General features: G+C 46.3%; 1 long non-coding RNA gene across 1 annotated transcript; it reads left to right on the forward strand.

The window, feature by feature from the left end:
* The first annotated feature begins 4,715 nt into the window (after nucleotides 1-4,715).
* Nucleotides 4,716-8,737, forward strand: LOC132821646 (uncharacterized). Its single transcript, XR_009645345.1, has 3 exons — nucleotides 4,716-4,881; nucleotides 5,835-5,951; nucleotides 8,627-8,737. It is a non-coding gene; the product is annotated as an uncharacterized LOC132821646 (long non-coding RNA).
* The last annotated feature ends 2,761 nt before the right edge of the window (nucleotides 8,738-11,498 follow it).

Raw genomic sequence — 11,498 nt, forward strand, 5'->3', positions numbered from 1 at the left:
TGGTTTTGACCACTTTGTATGCCTTTCAATTAGATCACTTTCCTCAGATACCCATCGCGGAGAACAGCTTTTCTTACAGTCCTTCTCTGGAATATACCTTTGCTGAGAACTTTGTAAAATGTCTTTGAAAATCCTCCACTGCTCATCAACTGTCCCACCATAAAATCTTTGTTTCCAGTCTACGTTTTCCAGGTTCTCCCTCATTCTATTGTAGTTCCCCATGTCCAAGCACAGGACCCAGGTATTAGATTTTATCTTCACACTCTCCATATGTATTAAATTCAACTATACAGTGATCACTTCTTCCGAGAGGATCCCTAACTCTGAGATCACTAATTATTCCTGTCTCATTGCAGAGGGCCAGATCTTGGATAGCTTGCTCCGTTGTAGATCCATTTCATACTCTTCAAGTAAAATATCACAGATACATTTAATGAACTCCTCAAAGCTACCCTGACTGAGCTGGTTTGACCAATCTACATGTAGATTAAAATCACCCATGATAATAACCGTACCATTTTTACAGGCAATAGTTATTTCTTTGTTTATTGCCCATCCCAATGTGATGTTATTGTTTGGTGGCCTGCACACTATGCCTATCAGTGACTTTCTTGGTAGAATTTTGAATGCATCATTCCTGTTTCTCCTAATGTACAGCAAAAACAATAACTATTTGTATTGTATGAAATCTTTCACAATGGCAAATCTCCTAAGGTGCTTCATGGATGATCAAAACATTGATTAAGGAGAATGATTAAAAATAAATCTTAAAGGAGGATAGAAAAAATTAGGGAGACTATTTGACAGACTTCTGCCCTTGACAGCTCCAATTGTAGAGTGATGCAGGTGGGGTGAGTTGGAAAGAGAACATGCAAAGGGGAAATGGAGGAGTGCAGGCAGTGTATAAGGTCTTAAGGACAGAGGAGGTTCCAGAATGAGTCTGTCGGTCATAGAGAGTATGGCTGCCTCGTGGAGTTTGAAGCACTGCAATGGGTCCATGCATGTCATGTTAGTCGAGGATAGTATAACGGTGGCTGAGAGTACTTTTGATGAGGACTCGTCTCCTGAGGTAGTGTGGGCTGAGGTTAGAATCAGGAGAGGAGAGGTCACACTGCTTGGAGATTTTTTTAATAGGCCTCCACAGAGTTCGAGGAAAGTGGAAGAGAGGATTAGCAAAATTATGCTGGGTAAGAGCAAAAGTACCAGGGTGGTCATTATGGGGGACTTCAGCTTCCCCAACATTGACTGGGAATGCTATAACTCTAGTACGTTGGATGATCAATTTTTGTCCAGTGTGTACAGGAGGGTTTCCTGACACAGCATGTCGAAGGGACAACAGGGGAGGCCACATTGGATCTGATGCTTGGTAATGAACCAGACCAGATGTTTGATTTAGGCGAACACTTTGGAGCGAGTGACCACAATTCACATACGTTTAGTTTAGCGATGGAAAGGGACAGGTACATGCCACAGGGCAAGAGTTATCAATGGGGCAAAGACAATTAAAGCAATTAGGCAGGAATTAGCATGCATAGAATGGGGTAGCAAAATGCAGGGGATGCAGACAATGAAAATGTGGAGCTGGTTTAAGGAACAGATATTGCATGTCCTTGACAGGTATGTCTCTGTCAGGCAGGGAGGAAGTGATAAGGTAAGGGAACCATAGTTTACTACAGAAATTGCATCTCTTGTGAAGAAGAAGAAGAAGGCTTATGTGTTGATGAGGCAAGATGATTCAGATGAGGAGATGGAGAGTTACAGATCAGCTAGGAAGGATTTAAAGAGAGAGTTATGAAGAGCAAAGAGAGGACACGAGCAGTCTTTAGCAAATAGAATAAAGTAGAACCCTAAAGATTTCTATAGGTATGTGAGGAATAAAATATGATTAGGGTAGGAATAGGTCCAATCAAAGACAGAAGTGGGATGTTGAGTGTGTACCCTGTGGAGATTGGAGAGGTGCTAACGAACATTTCTCATTGGTTTTCACTCAGGAAAAGGAGACTATTGTAGAGGAGAAGAATGTGGTACGAGATTTTAGACTAGAAAGGATCGAGATTAGTTAGAAACAGGTGTGATCAATCCTAGAAGGAGTGAAAGTAGACAAGTCCCCTAGGCCGGATGGGACTTACTCGAGGATTCTCTGGGAAGATAGATCAGAGCATTTGGCTTTGATATTTGAGTCGTCATTGTCTACAGGTTTGGTACCAGAGGACTGGAGAATTCCAAATGTTGTGCCTTTGTTCAAGAAGGGCAGTAGAGATTACTCAGATAATTATACACCAGTGAGACTGACTTCTGTTGTAGGAAGGGTTTTGGAAAGGATTATAAGAGATAAGATTTATAATCATCTTGCAAACAACAATTTAATTTCAGATAATCAACATGGTTTCATCAAGGGCAGTTCGTGTCTTGAGAACCTCAGAGTTTTTTGAGAAGCTGACCAAGCATGTAGATGAGGGTAGGGCAGTTGACGTGGTATACATGGACTTCAGTAAAGTCTTTGATAAGGTTCCACATGGTAGGCTGTTGGAGAAAATGCAGAGGCATGGAATTGAGGGTGATGTAGCAGTTTGGATTAGAACCTGGCTTTCTAAAAGAAGGCAGCATGTGTTGGTTGATGGAAAATATTCAACCTGGAGTCCAGTTACTAGTGGTGTGCCATAAAGATCTTTTTTGGGACCACAGCTGTTTGTCACTTTTTAGAAAAGACATAGATGCAGGCATAGGTGGATGGATTAGTAAATTTGCTGATGACACTAAAGTCGGTGGAGTAGTGGACAGTGCAGAAGAGTGTTACAGGTTGCAGGGGGAAATGGAAAAACTGCAGACTTGGGCTGAGAGGTGGCAAATGGAGTTCAATGCAGCTAAATATGAGGTGATGCACTTTGAGAAGAATAACATAAAGGCAGAGTACTGGGTCAATGGAAAGGTTCTTTGTAGTGTGAATGTGCAGAAGGATGTTGGAGTCCATGTACATGGATCTCTGAAAGTTGCCACCCAGGTGGATAGTACTGTTAAGATGGCATACGGTGTGTTAGGTTTCATTCATAGAGTAATTGAGTTCCAGAACAGCAATATCATGCTGCAAATATACAAAATGCTGGTGCGGCCATACTTGGAATATTGTGTGCAGTTCTGGTGCCCATATTTCGGGAAGGACGTGGAGGAATTGGAAAAGGTGTAGAGGAGGTTAACCAGGATGTGGTCTAGTCTGGAGGGAAGGTCTTACGAGGAAAGGCTGAGAGACTTGAAACTATTCTCCTTGGCAAGAAGAAGGCTAAGAGGGGATTTGATAGAGACATACAAGATGATCAGAGGCTTAGATAGGGTAGACAGTGGAAGTCTTTTTCTAGGATGATTATGTCAGTGTGCATGAGGGGGCATAAGAGCAAATGAGGAGTGATAGATTTAAGACAGACGTCAGAGGCAGGTTCTTTACTCAGAGAGTGTTAAGGGTGTGGAATGTACTACCTGCTAATGTAGACAACTCAGCCACATCAGGAAGATTTAAACAATCCTTAGATAAACACATGGGTGATTTTAGAATAGTATACGGGGACGAGCTGAGAACAGTTCACAGGTTGGCGCAACATCAAGGACCGAAGGGCCTGTTCTGTGCTGTATTGTTCTATGACTATTGTGCTACAAGAGATTTCTGCTGTCCTAAAGAGAGTGACGGATCTTGTATTGTGGGCTTACGAAATGTCACTGATCTCTACCAAACATGTACGAGGTAGAGCTAGGGCAATAATAAGATGCTGCAACAGGAGGCGAACAGATAACTCCATACAAAACCCTGCTCCTTCTCATGTATTTTCACCTCCAAAACTGAGGGTGTTGCAGAAAAGCACCTCCATATCCCACCACAAAATTTTACCCACAATCGTGGTATCTGGCTGTGCACTAAGGAGTGGAACAGTCTGTACTGGGACCCACTGGGGTCCTGAAACACTTGGTAAAGATTAAAATCATCTCTCATTGAGAGCCCCACGACATTGTATGCAATTTATATTGTTTTTAATTTGTTCCTGACTTCCCTTGTTTTTCTCTATGAACCTGTTCAAAGTTGTTATTACACACCCCTGCACCAGCTGTGAATTGAAGTCTCTAAGTCCAAGATTCGGGATATTTTCACATCACAAGGCATCAGTTCTCACTTCGCTTGTCCTTCAGCCTGCTGAGTTACGCCTGAATCAACTCTGCAATTGGGAGGAAGGGGCGGAACTAGAGGACCAAACAGAGGCCGGTCCGCCAATCAGAGTGAGGGAGGGGCGGGGCCAATGCATTCTCGGGGAATGATTGGTCAGAAAGCAAACTGTTTTGTACGATTGTGATCATTCTCACTCCATAGTGGGGCATTAAACCTCTCTCATAAATCAATATGAGATTTTAAGAAGTAGTTGAAATGTAAAGCTGATAACGTACATATTTCCAATCGATTTACACAATTTGAGTAAGGAACTAATTTTCAAAATCCCAGAACGACTGGTAATTTACAAACCTGGCCAGTATGGTTAACTTGGACCGAACCATCCACTTGCAAGCTCGACCTCTCTATGTTTCTAACTCGACAGAACAATTATTAATGATAAATATTTCACCCATGATTCCGTGCAGATATGAATATTCGCTATAAACTCACCGATAACTTCAGACGCACGCGCAGTTCGGTTCCTATGTGGCACATGCGCAGTGTCACATTGATCAGGACAGGGAGAGAGAGAGACATGGAGCTGCTTTCTCCGGCAGCGGCTGTGATCGGCTTCAGAGAGCGGCGCTCAGAGCCGGTGTGAGGGAGCCTCGCTGGGAGAAAGGAGCGGAGAGAATTTACAAGTCCTCGATAATGGTTAAAAAAAAACAAAAAAGCCCCTTCAGCCCCGGGTAAGGAGGTGGTGGTCTCTGATCAGGGAAGTGGCCCAGGGTCACAGCCGCCATTTGTTTGAGGGAAGAGGGAGCGCGGTCCTCAGGGCCGCCATCTTGAGAAGGTCAAGGTGCAGGAGGGCGGGGCTCTCGGGGTCTGTAGAACAATCAGAGGAAAGGGAAGTCCCATTGTTATTGATTAATTCCATGAACACAGCGTCACTGGGCGATCCCGCAGGAATATCCTCTCTCAGTCCTGCTGTGATGTTTCACCCAGTCAGAACCAGCAGCTCTCCTCCTCTCTCAGCTCCCCTTCTGTCCTTCCTGCAGCATCTGTCCCCTGGAACATTGTGCTGCCTGTCCTGTCCCTCCCTCAGCTGTTGTTCTGTAATACCTGTGATATCCCAGTCCCATCTTAGATTACTTCACTAAAGACATCAATGCACCCGATGGATTTCTCTTAATATCAGCAATTGTTTAATACTCACTTACCTGTTTTTAATTATATCTTTTTTGAAGTATTTAATTCATATTCAATCATTTGCAATGGTGGGATTTGAACCTGGGTCCAGAGAACATTTGTTGAGTTTATGGATAAATTGCCTCACATAATGCCACGAGGCCATCACTTCACCTGTTCACAGGTTGAGCATCCCAGTGCAACATTAATTAACACCCTGACTTTGTGCACAATTGTTTGATCCTGAACCCTGGTGATATCAATCAGTATCCCTCCATGTGGGGTCCCTCACCGTGTGGGTCTAATTGCTGCCTCTGTCAGCGTCTCTTACTCTTGCAGCTCCTCCAGATCTTGAGCCAGCAGAATTCTCCACTCCGGAGAGATGAGGCAGCACAGGCCCGGAATGGAGATTGGGATTTTCCAGATCTCTGTGGGCTCCGTGCCATTCTACATGTGTAACCCTCACAAGTATCAGTCTAATTTCCCATTCTGCCTATTTCTGTGTCTTCTCCAGATACTCAAGGAGTTCGTGACTCAAGAGACTTGCCAACTGCTGATTGGGAAGATGATTGGTCAGCCAGAGAGACAAAGGTCAGGGAGGTCGGGAGCCTTCAATAAATCCTGCCGCCAGGTAAGATCACTCACAGTGCACAGAGCAGAGAGCAGTGAGAGGGGTCCAAACATCAGCTAACAGGACATGACATAGGTACAGTGCTGGATGGGGAGCACAGTACAGACTCACCTCAGGCTCAATCACCACCCCTACTTTAAGTTTTATTGTACTGAGACAGCATCTGGAGTTCCCAGTTTTCAATCCAGGCGTGTGCTGTCTTGGTGAGCACCAGGACAACAGAGGGGAATGCAGGCCTGCAATGAGATGGTGGGAATGCTGCCTGGGATCTTTCTGTTCCCTAATCCCTCTCCAACACTGTATCTATGGTTCGTCTTGTGGATCAGTGTCTTCAATCATTCTAACACCTATAACAGTTCCTATCTCTGTCATGTCCTCTCCCCTCACCAATTTCTTGACATATTTGAAACGTCCAGTCCAGATCCCATCCACATCGCTGTAACTTGCGTCAGTTTCTACAACATGCCTTGTCTCGAACGGCTCCTCCTCCAACAACCGAAGACATTGGGTCTGTTTCTGTGCTGCATGATTCTTTATTCGAGGTTTCCTAAATGGAATGTGTTGGCCCATTTCCCTTCAAACCTTCCCTCTCCATGTACCTGCCCAAGTGTCTTTTCCATGTTGTAATTGTACTTATTTTTACCATTTTCTCTGACAGTCCATTCGGTCTATGCACCATCCTCTGTGGAAAATGTTGCCCCTCAGCTCCCTCTTTAAATTCTTGCTCTCTCACATCAAGTTTATGCCTCTAGCTTTGGACTCACCTACCCTTGGCAATTCACGTTAGTTAGGCCCTACATTGATTCATAAAACTTCATAAGGTCAACTTGTGGCCTTATTGATGACAGCGTTACTAATATCTCCAACTCATGTACTCAATGCGCTGGCCAATGAAGGTGAGTGTGCCAAATGCTGCTTTCCCCACCCTGTCCACCTGTGATGTCACTTCCAAGAAACAATGTAACTGCACCCCTTGGTCTCTCTCTGTTCAACAACACTGTCTAGGGCCCGAACTTTAACTGTGTTAGTCCTCCCTGGTTTGTCTGAACTAAATCCAACACCTGAATTAAACTCCATCTTTCATTCCTTGGCCCACTGGCCCAGTTGATTAACATCCCCTTCGATATCTATATCCCCTGCCCATTCTTCCACTAATCTTGGTATCCAGAGACTCCTATATTTTCACTCAAATTGTGTATGTAAATGGTGCACAACAGTGATTCCAGCGCCAATCCTTACAGCACACTACTGGTCAGAGGCCTCCAGTCTGAACAACAACCCTCTGTCTCCCACTGTCATCCCATTTTGTATCCAGTTGGCTAGCTCTCCCTGATCCCTTGTGACCTACCCTTACTAACCAATGTATCATGCTACACCCTGACCAAGGGTTTGCTGAAGCCAGAAACACAATCTGTTGCTCTGCCATGATCTATCTTTTTGGTCACATCTTGAACAAACTCAACTCAAGTTTGTGAGACATGTTTTCCCAAGCACGAAGCCATGCTGGCTGTTCGTAATCAGTCCATATCTTTCCAAATGCATGTAATTCCTTCCTCTCAGAATGATCTCCAACAACTGACTCACCCTGATGTCTAGTCATCAGTCTGTAGTTTCCTGGCTTCCTCTTGCAGCCTTTCTTAATTAATGACACAACATTATAATCATAGTCAGAGAGTCATACCACATTGTTCGGTTAATGCTAACCATACTCTAAAACTGATCTTGTCCTACCTGCCTGTTCCTTGATCATATCCCTTCAAACTTTTCCTATTCCTGTCCTAATTCTAATGTCTTTTAAACATTGTAATTTTCCGCACATTCACCCCTTCCTTGGGAAGTTCATTCCACACGCATCCCATCCTCTGTGTAACAATGTGACCCTCGCGTCTTTTTTTTAAATGTCTCTCCTCTAAACTTATGAATGTAATGCCTTGTCTTGAATCTCCGCTGACCATGGGAAAAGACAACTCCCGTTTACTCTATCCCCCTCATTACTTTATAAACTTCTATGAGGTCATCTGTAAACATTCAGGTTTCAATGAAAAAATACCAACCTATCCAGCCTTTCTTGATAACTGAAAACTTCCATAACCAGCCACATCCCAGTAAATCTCATCTGAACCCTCTCCAGCTTAATAGTATCCTTCCTCTAACTGGGCGACCAGTGTTGGACACAGCATTCCAGAAGTGGACTCACCAATGGTCCGTATAATCTCAATGCGACTTCTCAACTCCTAAATCCAAAGGACAGAGCCATGAAAGCAAGTATGGCAAGCACCTTTTTAACCATCCTATCTCTCCATGTTGCAAACTTCAAACAAATATGTACCTGTACCTCGATGTCCCTCTGTTCTACGACACTACCGAAGGTCGTACCATTAATTGTATAAGGCCTGCCCGTGTTTGTTGCACCAAATGCACTTTCTCGCATTACACAAATTGAACTCCATCTATAGTTTTTCAGCCACTCACACATTTCACAGGATGCCTTTTGCAATCTCAGAAAACCTTCTTCACTGTCCACAATTCCACCTTCCAGTCTACCTGCCTATCACACATGGTACAAATATCTCTGCTAGGGGCCCTACAATGTCTTCCCCAGCTTCCCACAATGTCCTGAGCTACATTTGATCAGGTCCTGGGATTTATTTACCTTTGTGTTTTAAAACTTCCAGCACCTCCTCTTCGATAATGTGGACGCATTTCAAGACATTGGCTCATAGAGATGTACAGCATGGAAACAGATCCTTTGGACCAACTCCTGCATGACGTATCTAGTCACATTTGCCAGAACTTTGCCAATATCCCTCTAAACCCTTTCTATACATACACCCATCCACATGCCTTTTAAATGTATTTCTATCAGCCTTCACTATTTCCTCTGGCAGCTTATTCCATACACTCTGCGGGAACCAGTTGTCCTTTAGCTCCCTTTGAAAAGTTCCCCTTGCACTTTAAAGCTATTCCCTGTTGGTTTCGAATCCTCCAGCCCTTGGGAAAAGACCTTGTCGATTGACCCTATCGCTGACCATCATGATTTTAAACACCTTTATCAGGTAACTCATCAGCCTCCCATGTTCAAGTGAAAACAGCCCCAGCTTATTCAGGCTTTTTCCTGAAGCGCAAACCCTCCAACCCTGGCAACATCCTTGTTCATTTCTTCTGAACCCTTTTATGTTCCATAACATCCTTCCTGTGGCATTGAGACCAGAATTGCACACAGTGTTCCAATAATAGTCAGGACAAACACTGTTTAGTTCCCTGAGCGCCCCAGTCTTTATCCACAGTAAGTTCCAAAGTGAAATATTTGTCTTGGATCTTGTAATTCCACACATCGTTGGCTTCATTGATCATTAAGGATGTTGGTTTTGTCCCTTGCTCTTCTTTTGCTCTTAATACACTTGTAGAATCTCTTTCAGTTCTCCTTAACTTTCTCTGCCAAAGCTATCTCATGTTCATTTTTGCATTCCTGATTTCCATCCTAAGTGTATTTCTACAGCCCCGATGCTCCTGAGGGGATTCCCTTGAGTCAGCCAGTTATATCTGACATGTGCCTCCTTTTTTCTTTACCAGAGCCTCGAAACTCAGCCAATGTTTCGTCATTCTCTCAGCATCGAGCTGCACACTAACAGGAACATGCTGGGGCTGAATGCTCCTTTTATCTCAGTTTTAAGATATTCCTCCTTGCGAGACTTCCCTTTACCTGCAAATATCCTCCCCAGATCTACTTTAAAAATTCCTGTCTAATACTATCTTGCTCCATTGTATAACTTGAACTTGTGGACCAGGCCTGTCCTTTTCCATTGCAATTTTCCATCGCAATGACTGGGAGTTTCTGGAACAGGCTGAACAAATTCCTCCCATCCAAATGCTCAACACTGCGGCAGTCCCAATCCAGGTCTGGTAAGGTTAAAATCTCCGACTGCTATAAACCTAATATTCAAACAGATATCTGAGATCCCCTGACACATTTGCTCCTTCATCTCCCATTGCCTATTGCTGTAGTACGACCGGAGCAAACTGACGACCAATTTCTATTTCTCAGTTCCACCAATATCGCTTAACTGGGCGATCCTGCATGAATACTCCCTCTATGTACTGCTGGGATTTTTCACCCAATCAAAACCACCAGCTCTCCCCCTGTTTTGCCTCCTGTTCTATCCTTCCTGCAGCATCTGTCCCCTGGAACATTGAGCTGCTGGTCCTGTCGCTCGCTCAGCTGTATTTCTGTAATATCTACAATATCCCAGCCCCATGTTCCCATCCATGCTCTGGGTTCATCTGCCTTATCTCTCCGGCCCTTTGCATTGAAATAAATGCAGTTTAATTCATCAATTTTCCCTCATTGTCTGCTATGTTCTTGCCTGCCTTGTCTATTTATATTGCTCTCTTGAACATCTGTACCAACCTCAAACTTCTTTCTGGCCTTATGACTGTTTGGGGTCCCACATACCTGCCAGATGAGTTTAAATACTCTCGAGCAGCTCCAGCAACACTCCCCACCAGGATATAGGTTCCCCTCATGCTCTCAGTTCAGGTGTCTTCCCCACCCTGTCTGCTTGTGCTGACATATTCAGACACCCTGCCCTCCCCACCACACTCTCCCCCTCCCTTCCCCTCTCTCGCCCTCCCCTCCCCTCCCCGTGCCCTCCCTCCCTTCCCCTCTCTCGCCCTCCCCTCCCCTCTCTCGCCCTCCCCTCCCTGCCCCTTACCCTCACCTCTCCTCCACACTCTCGCCCTCCCGGCCTTCCCTCCCCTCTCTCGCCCTCCCGGCCCTCCCCTCCCCTCTCTCGCCCTCCCCGCCCACCCCTTCCCTCCGTTCTCTCGCCCTGCCCTTCCCTCTCTCGCCCTCCCGCCCTTCCCATCACCTCCCCTCTCTCGTCCTGCACTCCCCACTCTCACCCACCCGGCCCATCCCCTCCCCTCTCCTCCCCTCCCCTCTCTCGCCCTCCTGGTCATCACCACTCCCCCTCTCTCGCCGTCTCTCGCTCTTCCGGCCCTCCCCTCCCCTCTCTCGTCCTCCCGGCTCTCCCCTCTCTCGCCCTCCCCTTCCCTCCCCTCTCTCGCCCTCCGCTACCCTCCCCTCTCTCGCCCTCCCCTTCCCTCCCCTCTCTCACAACCCGTCCCCTCCCCTCTCTCGCCCTCCCCTTCACTCCCCTCTCTCGCCCTCCCCTTCCCTCCCCTCTCTCTCCCACCCCTCCCCTCGCCCTCCCCTCCCCTCCCTTCTCCGCTGTCACCCTCCCGGCCCTCCCCTCTCTCGCCCTCCCCTTCCCTTCAATCTCTCGCCCTCCGCTTCCCTCTCCTCTCTCCCCCTCCCCTCTTCTCGCCTTCACTTCTCTCCCCCCTCTCGCCCTCCCCACCCCTACCCTCCTCTCGTCCTCCTGGCCCTCCCCACCCCTCCCCTCTCTCGATCTCTCTCGCCCTCCCGGCCCTCCCCTCTGCTCTCTCACCCTCCCAGCTTTCCCCACACCTCCCCTCTCTCGCGCTTCCCTCCCCTCCCCTCCCATCCCCTCGCCCTACCCTCCACTCCTCTCTCTCACCCTCTCC

This window comes from Hemiscyllium ocellatum, chromosome 13 (genome assembly GCF_020745735.1).
Source record: "Hemiscyllium ocellatum isolate sHemOce1 chromosome 13, sHemOce1.pat.X.cur, whole genome shotgun sequence".
Lineage (NCBI taxonomy): Eukaryota > Metazoa > Chordata > Chondrichthyes > Orectolobiformes > Hemiscylliidae > Hemiscyllium > Hemiscyllium ocellatum.